At 44.0% G+C, this 18,281-nt stretch overlaps 1 pseudogene; it reads left to right on the forward strand.

Annotated features, from left to right (window-relative positions):
- The window catches only part of LOC148152275 (uncharacterized), an 82,675-nt pseudogene extending 64,669 nt beyond the window's left edge, over positions 1-18,006 (forward strand).
- Positions 18,007-18,281: the final 275 nt, after the last annotated feature.

Raw genomic sequence — 18,281 nt, forward strand, 5'->3', positions numbered from 1 at the left:
CTCACACTGAACTGTGACCGCAACAGTGACCTATACACAACCTCACACTGAACTGTGACCGCAACAGTGACCTATACACAACCTCACACTGAACTGTGTCCGCAATAGTGACCTATACACAACCTCACACTGAACTGTGACCGCAACAGTGACCTATACACAACCTCACACTGAACTGTGTCCGCAATAGTGACCTATACACAACCTCACACTGAACTGTAACCGCAACAGTGACCTATACACAACCTCACACTGAACTGTGACCGCAACAGTGACCTATACACAACCTCACACTGAACTGTGTCCGCAATAGTGACCTATACACAACCTCACACTGAACTGTGACCGCAACAGTGACCTATACACAACCTCACACTGAACTGTGTCCGCAATAGTGACCTATACACAACCGCACACTGAACTGTGTCCGCAACAGTGACCTATAAACAACCTCACACTGAACTGTGACCGCAACAGTGACCTATACACAACCTCACACTGAACTGTAACCGCAATAGTGACCTATACACAACCTCACACTGAACTGTAACCGCAATAGTGACCTATACACAACCTCACACTGAACTGTGACCGCAACAGTGACCTATACACAACCTCACACTGAACTGTGTCCGCAATAGTGACCTATACACAACCGCACAATGAACTGTGTCCGCAACACTGACCTATACACAACCTCACACTGAACTGTGACCGCAATAGTGACCTATACACAACCTCACACTGAACTGTGACCGCAACAGTGACCTGTACACAACCGCACACTGAACTGTAACCGCAATAGTGACCTATACACAACCGCACACTGAACTGTAACCGCAATAGTGACCTATACACAACCGCACACTGAACTGTGTCCGCAATAGTGACCTATACACAACCGCACACTGAACTGTGTCCGCAACAGTGACCTATACACAACCTCACACTGAACTGTGTCCGCAACAGTGACCTATACACAACCTCACACTGAACTGTGTCCGCAATAGTGACCTATACACAACCTCACACTGAACTGTGACCACAACAGTGACCTATACACAACCTCACACTGAACTGTGTCCGCAATAGTGACCTATACACAACCTCACACTGAACTGTGTCCGCAACAGTGACCTATACACAACCGCACACTGAACTGTGACCGCAACAGTGACCTATACACAACCTCACACTGAACTGTGTCCGCAACACTGACCTATACACAACCTCACACTGAACTGTGACCGCAATAGTGACCTATACACAACCGCACACTGAACTGTGTCCGCAACACTGACCTATACACAACCTCACACTGAACTGTGTCCGCAATAGTGACCTATACACAACCTCACACTGAACTGTGTCCGCAACACTGACCTATACACAACCTCACACTGAACTGTGTCCGCAATAGTGACCTGTACACAACCGCACACTGAACTGTGTCCGCAACAGTGACCTATACACAACCGCACACTGAACTGTAACCGCAACAGTGACCTATACACAACCGCACACTGAACTGTGTCCGCAACACTGACCTATACACAACCTCACACTGAACTGTAACCGCAATAGTGACCTATACACAACCTCACACTGAACTGTGGCCGCAACAGTGACCTGTACACGACTTCACACTGAACTGTGACTGCAACACTGACCTTTACACGACCTCACATTGAACTGTGACCTCAACAGTGACCTATACACGACTTCACAATAAACTATGACAGCAACAGTGACCTGTACACGACCTCACACTGAACTGTAACCGCAACACTGACCTATACACGACCTCAGACTGAACTGTGACCGCAACAGTGACCTATACACGACTTCACAATAAACTATGACAGCAACAGTGACCTATACACAACTGCACACTGAACTATCAGTAAATGTTGATATTGCCCAGACTGTGAAGCTAGAGGTGGTTTTACAGACTTGGAGAGGTGGTGCAAAAGTCCCCTGACGACAATGCACTTACCAATGCATATGCCCCAATGATTTAACCAATGGAATACCTGGTCCCAGTGATCTCTTTGTTTGCCACATCCATCACCTCAGCACAACGGCTGCTGCTTGCTCTGACGCCTTACATCATTGTTGTTCTGCTAGCTTCCTCCTCAAAGGACAGAATTCATGGTGCCTGATGATATCTGGCTGGTTGACCTGAATCCTAACATATTGAAGATACTATAATCATTCCAAAGATTTCGGAAAAGCAGTTGATATTCGGAGGAAATGGACCAGAAGCCAAGCTGAAGGAAACCCCAGGAGCAGGGTCTGTCCCTAATGGGAAATAGGGAGTGTGAGAAACCATCGAGAGAGCTGGGACCCACAGTTGGCGTCCCAACTGCGGTTGGCCCAGAGCGGGCATCTTGCAGAATTCCTAGATGTGAGAGGTAATTTCGGTTTAAACTTTAAGATGTGCCTGGACCACAGACTGATCTATAATAAAAGACAAAACTTTTGTTTCTTTTCTAACAACCATTTTATATACTCAAAAGTAGAATAGTTTAAATTGTGCAGAATGCTGACAATTTGTGAGCGATAGTAAAAACAAGCAGGCTCTTGATTGATGAAGCCATTCACACAGCAGGGAAGGATAAGTCCTTGACTGATAAGACTCCAGGATGGGAGAACGACTTGAGACATCTGTTTCAGATTAAAGCCTTTGACTGATAAGACTACAGGGTGAGAAAAACAACAAACTTTGGAGACTCTGGAGCCTTTTGTTGCAGACTTTGTGATAAAAATAATGATGTTTTTAAGAATGTGAACCTCATGGCTTGTTGGAGCCAAGGAGAGGAGGGACTTGTGCTATATATAATGAAGACTTTGTAAGCCTCAGCGCGCCTTTTTTCTTTAAGGGTGCCCGACTCTGCAGACTTGACTTGTTAATAAAACTTTGTTTTCCTGAATTTGTCTAGAGCGATTATTGAGAAGCGATTTTCGTTTCTAACACGAGAGCTGTGTTGGGGACCCAGACCAAGGAAGCTGAACTCTATTTAAGCACTTTACTTTTATTCTTTTGTGAGAAACAAAGCTCATGTATCAATAAATTTCAGTCCGAGTCAAATGCTGAAGCAGCAAACTTTTATTGAAAAGTTCTTGCAAGACCGGTCTAACAAGTAGGCACACCGATCCAAAAATTACTCCACAATTTATACAATTTAATTGAGCCTCTCTTGGTACTTCCCCGTTTACTTAATTGGCCTAGCATATTACGTGTCAAACCTATCACTATTCCTTATTGTGTTCTGCCCCTGCCTAGCTGCGCTCCGCCCTTGTTTACTTCTCCCACTACTTTAAGCCTGGCGACCCTTACTCTTATTTGTTTTATCCCTTATTTGCAGCTAACTTGGCTCGTTCTGATGCCTACGTGGAGGCAATATGCCAAGGTGGCATAATTCAATGTTCTTTCCCTCCTTACCTATTTGTCTGTAACATATTCCATTGTTTGCATGCACGTTTTAGCTAACTCAGCTCTTGGCTGAAAAAATTATACAATTGGGTAAGTTAGTTCATTACCTTGCAGAAGCAATTATGTATTCCCTTTATATAGTTTCATCTTTGTATGCACGTTTTAGCTAACTCAGCTTTTGGCTGAAGCAATTATACAATGGTGTAGGTTAGTTCATCACCTTGCAGAAGCAATTATGGCTGCAGAAACAACACTGCTTTACCTATATCCCACAATTTCATACCTCAAAATTGTGCATCACTTTTCGCTGTTATCTCTCTCAATATACGTGACAAATCATTCATTCAGATTCATTGCCATCTGAGAGGAGAAATTCTTCCTCATCTCTGTGTTTAATGGGCGAAACCATAATTCTGAGTTTATACCCCCTCGTCCTAAATTCTCAAAATGGGAAATGACCTCTCTCCACAGCTCCCTGTCGAGCCTCCGGAGAATCTTAAATAGAAGCCAGGGGCAGGATTATGCCATTCAGCCCCTCAAGCATGCTCCACCCTCCACCAGGATCATGGCTGATCCTCGATCTCAATGCCCACTTTCTCCTTTGATGCCTTTAATATTTAAAGATGTATCTATCTCTCGTTTGAATATTCTCAGTGACCTGGCCTCCTTTAGTAACAAATTCAATAGGTTCATTACCCATTAATTGAAAACATGTTCTCTCTTCTCAGTCCTAAATAGTCTACCCTGTATCCTGAGACTGTGTCCCTGGTTATGGACTTCCCTACAACGGTCTACTCTATCTAGTCCTGTTGGTATTTTCTTCATTTCAATCAAATCCCTTCACATAGTTTTAAACTCTAGTGAATATCGACCCTGTCAAAACAATTTCTCCTCATAAGATGGTCCTGCCATCAGTCTAGTGAACCTCCACTGCCCTCCCTCTAGTACACATGTCATTCAGTCATAGAGATGTACAGCACGGGAACAGACCCTTTGGTCTAATTCATCCATGCCATCTTGATATCCTAAATTAATCTAGTCCCATTTGCCAGCATTTGATCCAAATCCCTCTAACCCTTCCTATTCATACACCCATCCAGATGCCTTTTAAATATTGTAATTATACCAGCCTCCACCACTTCCTCTCACAGCTCATTCTGTACATGCACCACCCTCTGCATGGAAAAGTTGCCACTTTACGTCCCTTTTAAATCTTTCTCCTCTCACCCTAAACCTATGCTCTCTAGTTTTGGACTCGCCTACACTGGGAAAAAAAGACCTTGACTATTCACCCTATCCATGCCCCTCATGATTTTATAAATCTCTATAACGTCATCCCTCAGCCTCCGATGTTCCAGGGAAAACAGTCCCAGCCTATTCAGACTCTCCCTATAGTTCAAACCCTCCAACCCTGGCAACATACTTGTAAATCAAGTTTCACATCTTTCCGAAAGCAGGGAGACCATAACTGAATGCAGTGTTCCATAAGTGGCCTAACCAATGTTTGGTATAGCCACAAGATGACCTCCCAACTCCTATATTCAATTCACTCACCCTTAAAGGCAAGCATACCAAATGCCTTTTTCACTGTCCTGTCTACCTGTGACTCTACATTCAAGGAGCTATGAACCTGCACTTCAAGGTCTCTTTGTTCAACAACACTCCTCAGGACCTTACCATTAAGTGGATAAGTCCTGTTCTGATTTGCCTTTCCAAAATGCAGCACCTCACATTTAGAACAAAGAACAAAGAAAATTTACAGCCCAGGAACAGGCCCTTTGGCCCTCCAAGCCTGAGCCAATCCAAATGTGCTGTCTAAACCTGCCGCCCAATTTCTAAGCATCTTGTATCCCTCTGCTCCCCACCTACTCATGCATCTGTCCAGATACATCTTAAATGAATCTACCGTGCCTGCCTCTATCACCTCTGCTGGAAATGCATTCCAGACACCCACCACCCTCTGTGTGAAGTATTTATCTCAGTTAAACTCCATCTGTCACTCCTCGGTCCATCTGATAAAGGTCCCATTGTACTCTGAGATAACCTTGTTCACTGATCACTGTACCACCAATTTTTGGTGCCATCTGCAAACTTACTAACTATACCTTCTATATTCACATCCAAATCCTTGCGGTACACGACTGGTCACAGGCCTCCAGTCTGAATCCTCCCACCACCACTCTTTATCTGCTACCTGCTAGCCAATTTTGTGTCCAAACGCCTAGCTCTCCCTGGATTCCATGTGATCTAACCTTGTTAACCAGGCTACATTGCAGAACCTTGTGAATGCCTTACTGAAGTCCATAGAGGTCACATCAACCTCTCTGCCCTCGTCAATAACCTTTGTCACTTCAAAAAACTGAATCAAGTTAGTGTGACATGATTTCCCACACACAAAGCCATGTTGACTATCACTCATCATTTAACCTTTAGAGAATCCTTAACTAGGATTCCCAAGTTCCTTTGTGCTTCAGATTTCAGAAGCCTTTCCTCATTTAGAAAATATTCTCCGCCTCTATTTTTCCTACCAAAATGCATAACCCCACACTTTCTCACGTTGTATTGCCTCTGCCACTTCATTGCCCCCTCACCTAGCATGTCCAAGTCCTTCTGCAGCCTCTCTGTTTCCTCAACACTACTTGTCCCTCAACCAATCTTTAAACCATCTGCAAACTCATCAACAATGGCCCTCAGTTCCTTTGTCCATATTGTTATTGTGAAAAGTTGTAGGCCCAACACTGATCCCTGCAGAACTCCAGTAGTCACTGGCTGCAGCCCAAAAAAGACCCCTTTATTCCCACTCTCTGCCTTCTGCCAGGCAGTCAATCCTCTATTCACACCAGTATCTTGTTCCTAACACAATTAGCTCTTACCTTGTTTTGCAGTCTGCTGTGTAGCATCTTGTCAAAGCACTCCACATAGATCACACCCACTGGCTCTCTTTTGTCTAAATTGCTCATTACCTCCTCAAAGAATTCTAATGGATTTTTCAGGCGTGACTTCCTCTTGATGAAGCCATGCTGACTCCTCCCTATTTTACCATGTAATTCCAAGTACTCTGCACTCTCATTCTTAATGATCGACTCCAAAATCTTACTAACCAGTGGATAGTTTCCTGTCTTCTGCCTCCCCCCACTTCTTAAACAGGGATGTTATATTCTTTCCAGTCACTTTCCAGTCCTCTGCGACCCTCCCTGACTCCAGTGATTTTTTGAAAAATCACCACCAATGATGCCTCTGCAATCTCCTCAACTGGCTCCTTCAACTTTGGGCTGTAGTCCATCTGGTCTGGGTATTTATCTGCCTTCAGATCTTTCAGTTTCCTCAGCACCTTCTCTTTAGTGATAGCCAGTGCACTCCCTTCTGCCTCCTGACTCTCCACCATTTCTTTGTTCTCTATTGCTACTTTATCCAGCCTCATTTTCCGTGGTCCAATGTCCACTTTTGCCTCTCTTAACTTTTAGATATCTAAAAAAAACCTCTTGTAATATTTTTATTACTAGCTAGCTTACTCTCATTTCATTTTCTACCCCAGTATTGATTTTTTTTTAGTTCTCCTCTGCTGGCTTTTAAAGACTTCCCAATCCTCTGATTTCCCACTAAACTTCACCACATTGTTTTGCTTTTACTTTTACCTTTGTGAGGTCCCCGGCCTCCCTTTTCAGTTACTTCATCCACCCTTAGTCTGCTTTTTCCTTCCTTGGGATGAATTTCTGCTGTGCCTCCCAAATTACTTTCAGAAACCTCTGCTATTGCTGCTCCACATCATCCCTGCTAGGTGGCCAGCTCCTTCCCAACGACTTTGTAGTTATCTTCACTTAATTGTAATACCGTTACATCTGATTCACTCTTCTCTCTCAGTGCAGGGTGAGTAGTATCATTTCATAGTCACTGCCCCCTTGGGGTTCCTTCACCTCCAGGTCCCTAATCAAGTCTGCCTCATTACACATCATGACATCCAGAATTGCCTGTTCCCTACTGGGTCTACCACAAGCTGCTCCACAATAACATCTTATAGACTTTTCATAAGTTCCTTTTCTTGATATCCTCTACCAACCTGATTTTCCCAGTCCACCTGCGTATTGAAGTCCCTCATGTTTTTTGTAATTGTGCCTTTCTTATATACCTTTTCTATCTCCTGATTTATTTTTCTGCCCCACATCCTGAGGACTTTTAGGACGCCTGTACACAACTCCCACCAGGGCCTTCTCATTAGTTCCTGAACTCTGCCTAAACAGATTCTATACCTTCCAGCTCTATATCATTTCTTGCTATTGATTTAATTTAATTTCTTACTGACAAGATAACTCATCTCCTCTATCCATGTGCCTGTCCTCTCGATAGGATGTGGATCCTTGGATATGCAGTTCCCATCCAGAATCCCGTTGCAGCTATGTCTCTGTAATACAACATCAATTTCAGTCTGCACTATAAGCTCATTTACCTTGTTTCATGTGCATTTAAGTACAACACTATCAGTCTTGTGTTGACTGTCCCTTTCTCATTTTTGTCCCTTATCTGCTGTGCCTGAAGGTAGATTCTATAGAGAGATGGGGAACTTCTTCAACCCAACCCAATCTAGACCCACCTGCCAGCACCCGACCCATATCCCTCCAAACCCTTCCTATTCATATACCCATCCAAATGCCTTTCAAATGTTGCAATTGTACCAGCCTCCACAACATCCTCTGGCAGCTCATTCCATACACATACCACACTCTGTGTGAAAAAGTTGCCCCTTAGGTCTCTTTTATATCTTTCCCCTCTCACCCTAAACCTATGCCCTCTAGTTCTGGACTCCCTGACGCCAGAGAAAAGACTTTGTCTATTTACCCTATCCATGCCCCTCATAATTTTGCAAACCTCTATAAGGTCACCCCCCAGCCTCTGACGCTCCAGGGAAAACAGCCCCAGCCTATTCAGCCTCTCTCTATAGCTCAAATCCTCCAACCTTGGCAACATCCTTGTAAGTCTTTTCTGAACCCTTTCAAGTTTCACAACATCTTTCCGATATAAAGGAGACCAATGTCCTGTACAGCCGCAATATGACTCCCAACTCAATACTCTAACCGATAAAAGAAACTATACCAAACGCCTTCTTCACTATCCTATCTACCTGGAACTCCACTTTCAAGGAGCTATGAACCTGCACTCCAAGGTCTCTTTGTTCAGCAACACTCCCTAGGACCTTACCATTAAGTGTATAAGTCCTGCTAAGATTTGTTTTCCCAAAATGCAGCACCTCGCATTTATCTGAATTAAACTCCATCTGCCACTTCTCAGCCCATTGGCTCATCTGGTCCAGATTCTGTTGTAATCTGAGGTAACCCTCTTCGCTGTCCACTACACCTCCAATTTTGGTGTCATCTGCAAACTTACTAACTGTACCTCTTATCCTCGCATCCAAATCATTTATATAAATGACAAAAAGTAGAGGACCCAGCATCGATCCTTGTGGCACTCCACTGGTCACAGGCCTCCAGTCTAAAGAACAACCCTCCACCACCACCCTCTGTCTCCTACCTTTGAGTCAGTTGTGTATCCAAATGGCTAGTTCTCCCTGTATTCCATGAGATCTAACCTTGCTAATCAGTCTCCCATGGGGAACCTAGTTGAATGCCTTACTGAAGTCCATATATATATCACGTCTACCGCTCTACCCTTATCAATCCTCTTTGTTACTTGTTCAAAAAACTCAGTCAAGTTTACGAGACATGATTTCCCACACACAAAGCCATGTTGACTATCCCTAATCAGTCCTTGCCTTTCCAAATACATGTACATCCTGTCCCTCAGGATTCCCTCCAACAAGTTGCCCACCACCGACATCAGGTTCACTGGTCTATAGTTCCCTGGATTGTCCTTACCACCTTTCTTAAATAGTGGCACCACGTTAGCCAATCTCCAGTTTTCCGGCACCTCACCTGTGACTATCGATTATACAAATATCTCAGCAGGAGGTCCAGCAATCACTTCTCTAGCTTCCCACAGAGTCCTAGGGTACACCTGATCAGGTCCTGGGGATTTATCCACCTTTAACCGTTTCAAGATATCCAGCACTTTCTCCTCTGTAATCTGGACATTTTGCAAAATGTCACCATCTATTTCTTTACATTCTATATCTTCCATGCCCTTTTCCACAGTAAATACTGATGCAAAATACTCAGTATCTCCCCCATTTTCTGTGGCTCCACACAAAGGCTGCATTGCTGACCTTTGAGGGGCCCTATTCTCTCCCTAGTTACCCCTTTATCCTTAACGTGTTTGTAAAAACCGTTTGGAATCTCCTTAATTCTATTTGCTAAAGCTATCTCATGTCCCCTTTTTGCCCTCGTGATTTCCCTCTTAAGTATACTCCTACTGCCTTTATACTCTTCTAAGGATTCAGTCGGTCTATCCTGTCTATACCTTATAAATGCTTCCTTCTTTTTCTCAATTTCTTTAGTCATCCAGCATTCCCTACACCTACCAGCCTTTGCTTTCACCCTGACAGGAATATACTTTCCCTGGACTCTAGTTATCTCATTTCTGAAGGCTTCCCATTTTCCAGCTGTCCCCTTTACCTTTGAACATCTGCACCCAATCAGCTTTTGAAAGTTCTTGCCTAATACCGTCAAAATTGGCCTGTCTCAAATTCAGAACTTCAACTTTTAGATCTGGTCTATCCTTTTCCATCACTATTTTAACTCTAATAGAATTATGGTCGCTGGCCCCAAAGTGCTCCCCCACCTCAGTCACCTGTCCTGCCTTATTTCCCAAGAGTAGGTCAAGTTTTGCACCTTCTCTAGTAGGTACATCCACATTCTGAATCAGAAACTTTTCTAGTAGGAACTTAACAAATTCCATCTAAACCCTTAACACTATGGCAGTCCCAGTCTATGTTTGGAAAGTTAGAATCCCCTACCATAGCCACCCTAGTATTCATACACATAGCTGAGATCTCCTTACAAGTTTGTTTCTCAATTTCCCTCTGGCTATTATGGGGTCTATAATACCATCCCAATAAGGCAATCATCCCTTTCTTATTTCTCAGTTCCATCCAAATAACATCGCTGGATTTATTTCGGGGAATATCCTCCCTCAGTACAGCTGTAATGCTATCCCTTATCAAAAACGCCACTCCCCCTCCTCTCTTGCTTCCCTTTCTATCCTTCCTGTAGCATTTGCATCCTGGAACATTAAGCTGCCAGTCCTGCCCATCCCTGAGCCATGTTTCTGTAATTGCTATGATATCCCAGTCCCATGTTCCTAACCATGCCCTGAGTTCATCTGCCTTCCCTGTTCGGCCTCTTACATTGAAATAAATGCAGTTTAATTTATTAGTCCTACGTTGTCCCTGCCTGCCCTGACTGTTTGACTCGCTTGTGTTCTTAACTGTACCACTCTCAGATTGATCTCTTTCCTCACTACCTCCCTGTATCCCTCGTTGCATTAGAGCCAGTCTCAATACCAGAAACTTGGCTATTTGTGCTACGTTCCCCTTCGAATCCATCACCCCCTACATTTTCCAAAATAGCATACTTTTTTGAGGGTATAGCCACACTCCTGCACTAGCTGCCTACCTCTCTTACCTTTTCTGCATTAACCCATCTATGTGACTGTGTCTGAGACTTTCCCTCCTTCTTATAACTGCCATCCATCTATTGCTGTTTCAAATTCCTCATTGCTTCTGTCTCTCCAACTGATCCATTCAATCTGATAAGATTCACAACCAACAGCATTTATTGCAGATATAATCCACAGTCACCCGTTTTAAACTCCCACATCTGACAAGAAGCACATATCACTCTAATAAAGGCCATTTAGGCTCCTTCACAATCTACAGACCCAGAAAGTAACACCGTCTTATTCCTCTACAAAACACTGCCCCAGGTTAAATTAATAGTTTTGGCTTATATTTTAAGTTTAATCAAGAGACATATCTCAAAAAACATATAATCAAGAAAGAACCCACTCTACTCACTACTGCAGTCTTTCTGTAGGCCACACTTAAAACAATTCACTTATCTGATTCTGTGCTGTGAACTTCATCCAAATAGTTCCTTCAAGATCAGTTGTGAATTTCACTGTTTGTTAATTTTCCCAGACGCACTCCAATGTCCAGCGATACGTGAATTCAAAGAGCAAAGGCAGTAACTGTGCAGGTACATTGTGATGTCAGTTTCTTTCTCTCTCTGTCTCCTGCACTGACCTCATGCTGTGCTTCCTTTGTCTCTTCTTCTCTTCTTCTCCCTTTTAAAACTGCTGTTGTTTTGACTTTTTTTTACAAAGTTACAAAACAATGCAACAGCATATAAAACAGTAATTGCTGCTCCTGGAATTCGAGGAAATCACCTCCACCTAAAATACCTCAAAAAAGGAGCAGCTGTTACATCCAGAAAGTTTTCCTGTCCTCCATCTTGGATTACCCAGAATCCTCTTTCTTTGTAGATCTTTGTACAGAGAGGAGGAGAACTTCTTCAAGGTAGGCATCTTTGGAAGAGGCTTCGCAGTAAGGTTGAAATCAACTGGGAGACAGTGCAGATGCTGGAGATCAGAGGTGAGAGTGTCTTGCTGGAAAAGTACAGCAGGTCAGGCAGCAGCTGAGGAGCAGGAGAATCGATGTTTCAGGCCAGAGCCCTTCATCAGGAATGATGAAGCCACCCCCTTCATTCCTGATGAAGGACTCTGGCCCGCAGTGTTGATTTTCCTGCTCCTCGAATGCTGCCTGACCTGCTGTGCTTTTCCAGCAACACACTCTCACCTCTGATCTCCAGCATCTGCAGACCTCACTGTCTCCTAGTTGATTTCAACCTTACTGTGTAGCCTTTTCCAAGGTTCCTACCTTGAAGACGTTCCCCATCTCTCTATACAAAGATCTCAGTGAGTCCCTCTCCTCTGCCCTGAAGCTCTTCAGCCACTCCCTCACCACCCGACTCCTGGAGGATGAACACCTTACCTTCTGCCTTGGAACCCTTCAACCCCAGGGCATCACTGTGGACTTCACTAATTTCCTCATTTCCCCTCTCCCCACCTTTCCCCAGTTCCAACCTTCCAGCTCAGCACCATCCTCATGACCTGTCCCATCTGTCCATCTTCCTTCCCAGCTATCCGCTCCACCCTCCTCTCTGACCTATCACCTTTACCCCCACCTCCATCCGACTATTACACTCTCAGCTACCTTCTCCCCAGCCCCACCCCCTCCCATTTATCTCTCCACCCCAGAGATTCCCAGCCTCATTCCTGATGATGGGCTCTGGCCCGAAACGTCGATTTTCCTGCCCCTCGGATGCTGCCTGACCTGCTGTACTTTTCCAGCATCCCACTGTCAACTCTGATCTCCAGCATCTGCAGACCTCACTGTCTCCCTGTAAGCTAAGATTGTTATATTTGGAGCAGAGAAGATTGTGAGGGGTATGATGGATAGAAAGCAGCTGTTCCCCTTAGTTACAGTATCAATAATGAGAGGGAAAATTTTTCAGATCAAGGGCGGGAGGTTTAGAAAGGATTTAAGAAGATGAATTTTCACCCCAGAGGGTGGTGGTCTGGAATACACTACCTGGGGAAGGTAGCTGAGGTGAGAAACCTCACAACCTTTAAAAAGTCCTTTGATGAATGCTTAAAATGCCATAACATTCAAGGCTACAGGACAAGTGCTGGAAAGTGGGATTAGTGATCATAGGTCAGTACAGATTCAAAGGGCTGAAGGGCCATTGTACTGTGAGATCTTCTGACTCTTTGTGTTCCAATCTCATGCTAATAAGTTTTTCGTTTCCTTTGAGTCGAGTGAGAAAAGACAGTGAGTTTGCTTGTGTCTGTGTGTCTCAGAAAAGTAAGGAGTGAATCACATCCAGTGAATGGGTGAAAGTTGCCGAACAGAAACATTTGTGACCTGGTCACTTAAGTAAGAGGTTGAGTGTAATATGTTACCATGGGTTAAGGAATGGTTAATGGAGAGAAAACAGATAATGATTAAACATTTTTTTTTAGGGTTACTAGCTGGGTAACGCAAAGATCAGTGCCAAGCTCTCAGCTATTAATGGCTTGGAAGGAGGAACTGGGTGTAATATATCCAATTTGCTGTCTATACAAAACTAGATGGAGCTCTAAGCTGTGAGGTGGAGGACTAAGAGGCTACAATGGGACAAAGATACATTGCGTGAATGGGCCAAAGATAGCAGATCGATCATAATGTGGGAGAAAATGAGATTGTTTTTCTATTACTCCTACCCAAGCAAATAATGTCAGAACTGTCAAATGTTGATGTTCAGAGGAATTTGTTCTGCAAACCTGCAGCTACAACAATCCTGAGAGTACACAAACCTGCGTGTAGATAAACCTGTGAGTACACAAACCTACGGGTACACAATCCTGCAGGTACACAAAACTGCAGGTACACAAAACTGCGGGTATACAAACCTGCGGGTACGCAAACCTGTGAGTAAAGAAACCTGCACGTACACAAACCCATGGGTATGCAAACCTGTGAGTGAGCAAACCTGCGCGTACACAAACCTGCAAGTACACAGACCTGCAGGTACACAAACCTGCGCGTTCACAAACCTGTGCATACACAAACCTGCGCGTTCACAAACCTGTGCGTACACAAACTTGCAGGTACACAAATCGGCACGCACTAAAATCTGCGGGGACACAAACCTGCGAGTACGCAACCTTGCATGTACACGAACCCATGGGTACACAAAACTGTGGGTACAACAAACAAAATTGAAAATGTAAACAGTATTTGGCCCTTTGTTGTAATTGGGTTAGATTATGAGTAAGAAAGCCTTGCTCTACTCAGGACTTTGGTGATTACTGCTTAGCTTTTTTTTCTCCTCACCAAAAGAATGCTGCACTTTCTTTTGAGAGATGATTAGGTTGACGCTAAACCTACTGAACTCAGGAATCAGAGTGAAAGATTAATTCACTGGAGTTTAGGAGAGGTGAAACATGGTTTTGAGAGACCTTCGAGGAGAAAGTGAGGACTGCAGATGCTGGAGATCAGAGCTGAAAATGTGTTGCTGGAAAAGCGCAGCAGGTCAGGCAGCATCCAAGGAGCAGGAGAATCGACGTTTCGGGCATGAGCCCTTCTTCAGTCTGAAGAAGGGCTCATGCCCGAAACGTCGATTCTCCTGCTCCTTGGATGCTGCCTGACCTGCTGCGCTTTTCCAGCAACACATTTTCAGTTTTGAGAGACCTTAGCAGGGTAGGGGCTGTGGAGAGTCTGGAACAAAAACATATTGTCTCACAGTAAGGAGCAAGATATTTCAGACTGAAGTGAGATGAAATATCTTCACTCAGAGGCTAAGTGTGATTATCTGGAACCTTGTAGCTCAGTTATCAGCAATAATGTGGAGCGGGCTGGAGGCACTGACTGTCTATGTTTTTAATGCTTTTCTGATATCTGATGGGCAGGCATACAGACTTACAAAACAGGAGCAGAAATACACCATTTGGCACCTCGAACCTACTCTATCAGTCATTGTGCCTCTGTTTGAGTTTCAAATTCCACATTCCTAGCTACCTCTGGTTACTCTTCATTCCACAGCATAATATGAATCTGTCCATCCCCAATCTAAACAATATCCTTTGAACCCCATCTTCACAACTTTCTAAGGCAAAGTTCCAATATTGCATAACCCCCTCAGAGAAAAAACATTCTCCTCAGTTCTGTCCTATTTCTGGACTGACGTGTAAGATGAAAAGTCCTTTACACATCCACCGTGTTTAGACTATTCTGAGTGTTCAAACAAGTCACCCCTCCCCCCCCACCCCACCCTCCTAAATTCAAGTGAAAACAAGGCCAACCTTTCCCCATAAGACAACCCACTCATTCAGAGAATCAATTTAGAAAACCTCCTCTGACCCCTTTCCTCACTTCTTTCCTTTAAAATGAAGGTGAGGAGGAATGACCTCTCTCAAAAGGTCATGCATCTGTGAAATTCTCTAACCCGGGGAGACCAATCTTCAGCCAAGACTTCTGTAGGACTGTTCAAAACTCAAAATGAAACTTTTTAAAAATCTCCTCCTTTAAGCTATGGATGCTTAAAATAAAATTCCAGAACCTTGCAGGATTGCAAAACAATCTACAAACCGACAAACAAATATCTATTAGTGGTGCCCACAAAGAAACATTAATTCTAAAGGTGAGTCCAAACACTTTAAAAGTTGGTATCACTTGTTTGCAGGAAGCACAAGCTGACTGGTTTATATTTATAAAGGTCTATGATTTATTAAAAGTTCACCCTAACTGCTGAAGAAGCTATTAACTGGTTTTCTTCAAGTTAAGAGAACAGAGAGAGTTCCTGAGCTTGTGGAGATCTTATGTCTTCTCCCTAACCCGTTTGCAGCTGCAAGCTGTTTACCTACCTGGGAACCAATCAGGTGGGCAGAAGGCCTTTGTCATCGATAACTGTTCACTGGCACACAGACCAATCAGCTAGGTTTGCCAGCTCAATCTCCATTTGTACACATCCCTCGGTTCCAATGCATCTGCAAATCCTCAACTACTGCTCGAACCAACAGCTGTTCGGTCTGTCTCCTCTTTAGATTTATTCAATGTCCTGATGTTCACTACACTCTGGGATAGAGACTTTCACAGATTCATGACCTTTTGAACGAAGTTACTCAGCTTTGTTTAAAAATCCCTTGATGACAGTCAGGTTACCTGCTGACCACAAAGTGTCGCAATCCTTCAGCAATCTTTGGTTTTTCGAATTATGCTTTTCCTATTCAGTCCACAATTAAAAATACAGAAGAAGAGAATGACTCGGTATGAGACTAATCCCATTTACGGGCTCTCGGTCCATAGCCTACTATGGACCCTGACATTCTAAGTGCTCATCCAGATGGTTCTACCAGCCTCTGGGTGAAAAATATTCTTTCTTAGATTACCTCAAAATCTCTTCCTCCTCACATATGGCCTCTAGTTCACTCTAATTACATCCGTTCGGTCTATCCTATTTGTCTATAATGTGGAGGAGCCAATGGGTGGACAAAGTTAAAATTCACACAACACCAGGTTATAGTCCAACGGGTTTATTTGGAAGCACTAGCTTTCGGAGCGCTGCTCCTTCACCAGGTAGCATCTGCATAATGAAGGAGCAGCGCTCCGAAAGCTAGTGCTTCCAAATAAACCTGTTGAATTATAACCTGGTGTCGAGAGTGTGTTGCTGGAAAAGCACAGCAGGTCAGGCAGGAATTCCTGATGAAGGGCTCCCACCCAAAATGTCGATTTTCCTGCTCTTCAGACGCTGCCTGACCTGCTGTGCTTTTCCAGCAACACACTCTCAACTCTGATATCTCCATCATCTGCAGACCTCGCTTTCTCCTATAACTTGGTGTGTCTGTTTGTCTACATAACTGTGAACTGCTCCCCTCCCCATACTTTCCAAAGCTTTCATATCCTTTTATTTATTATGAACCAGTTTTCTAATTGATGTGTTCAGGAGGATATTATTACACATCTCTGGTGTAGGTAGGACTTGAACCCGGGTCTCCTGAGACACCGTGTCTTCATATCATTCCAAAGGCATGGTGACATATTTGACTACAATTTGGATTGTGTAGTTGATTATTATTTTAAAAAAAGTGAGTAACCTGTCCATTTCTGGTAACCATTTTGTTCTTGTGTTTTCCCATCAGAAACCTGATGAAGTTATTGAAGCTGAGAAACCCGAGGAATTGGCAATACCAGATGAACCACAAACACAGCCCAAAGTCCTGAAGAAAAGACACAGATATAAGCCCCATCGGGGAGCTCTCAGTTCAGCCAAGCTGAAGGACATTACCAAGTCTTTGGCTGAGACAGAAAAGGATTTGTTCCAACAATTCGACTCTCCACCCTGTATTGAAGAGCTCCCTCCCCCTCCCTGTGAGATTTACAGAATGACATCCTATTTCCAGAATGTTCTCAAAATCCAGCACAGTCGACTACCGTTAAACAACAGCGTGACCTTTGATGAGTTTGGGAATGTCATTTCCATTCAAAGGTTGAAGCCGAGCCAATTCCCCAGGAAACAGCTCAGGCCAGTCTTCCAACTGCTCGACGTGGATCTGGAGCTGGAGACACACAGACCATTTGTGAGAGAAGCCCTGAGACCTTTGGTGTTTTGAAGTGGCAACTTTGGGAAGAAGTTCATCCCCATCAGGTACAAGACGAGGAGAATCTTGCAGAAAATTCCCGGGAATGACAAGGAATTGAGGAGCCTGGGACAGACAGAAGATAGGAGGGTAAAGCTTCACAGCTCGAACAGTGACAGACCAATTGGCAGAGGTGCTGCAGCCCAGCGGCTGCGATTGAGAGAGCCATGTGTTATCTCCACCACTCCAGAGTTCATTGAGTTCATCCCCGATGGGGCCAAGGACAGAAACTGTTCAAACTGTGGCCAAAATCCTGAATACGATGAGGAACAGTTAAGCAGATTAAGACCTATCTGCAACAGCCTGGCCAAACCCCCATTCCTGGTTGACAACCTATCCAAAAGCATTTTACAGTAACTCCCTCGGGCGAATTGTTGAACACAGCCCCTTCCTTCTGTGAACATTCTCTACTCAACATGTCCTCTATGGCTGCCTCTACCTACTGGGTACATTACCCCAGTTGCCTTGATGTTTTGCATGACATAAAATCTGTACCTCTAGCCAATAAAAAAATAAGAATTATGGACAAGATACCTGAATCCCTTCTTGGAATTCTCACAGACAGACAGAGCCGTTCAGGGAACAATCTGCTAACAGTCAGCATCATCACACTATGTAATAGTTACAGTTCTGGTAATGACACCACACTCATTACCAATCCTTTCCTGCTATCACTCTCAACCCATCCTTGGCTCCTTACATTTGTCCATGGATCAGCATA

This window comes from Chiloscyllium plagiosum, unplaced genomic scaffold, assembly GCF_037043375.1.
Source record: "Chiloscyllium plagiosum isolate Xiang-an unplaced genomic scaffold, Cpla_swu_hap1 HiC_scaffold_1, whole genome shotgun sequence".
In the NCBI taxonomy this organism is placed as follows: domain Eukaryota; kingdom Metazoa; phylum Chordata; class Chondrichthyes; order Orectolobiformes; family Hemiscylliidae; genus Chiloscyllium; species Chiloscyllium plagiosum.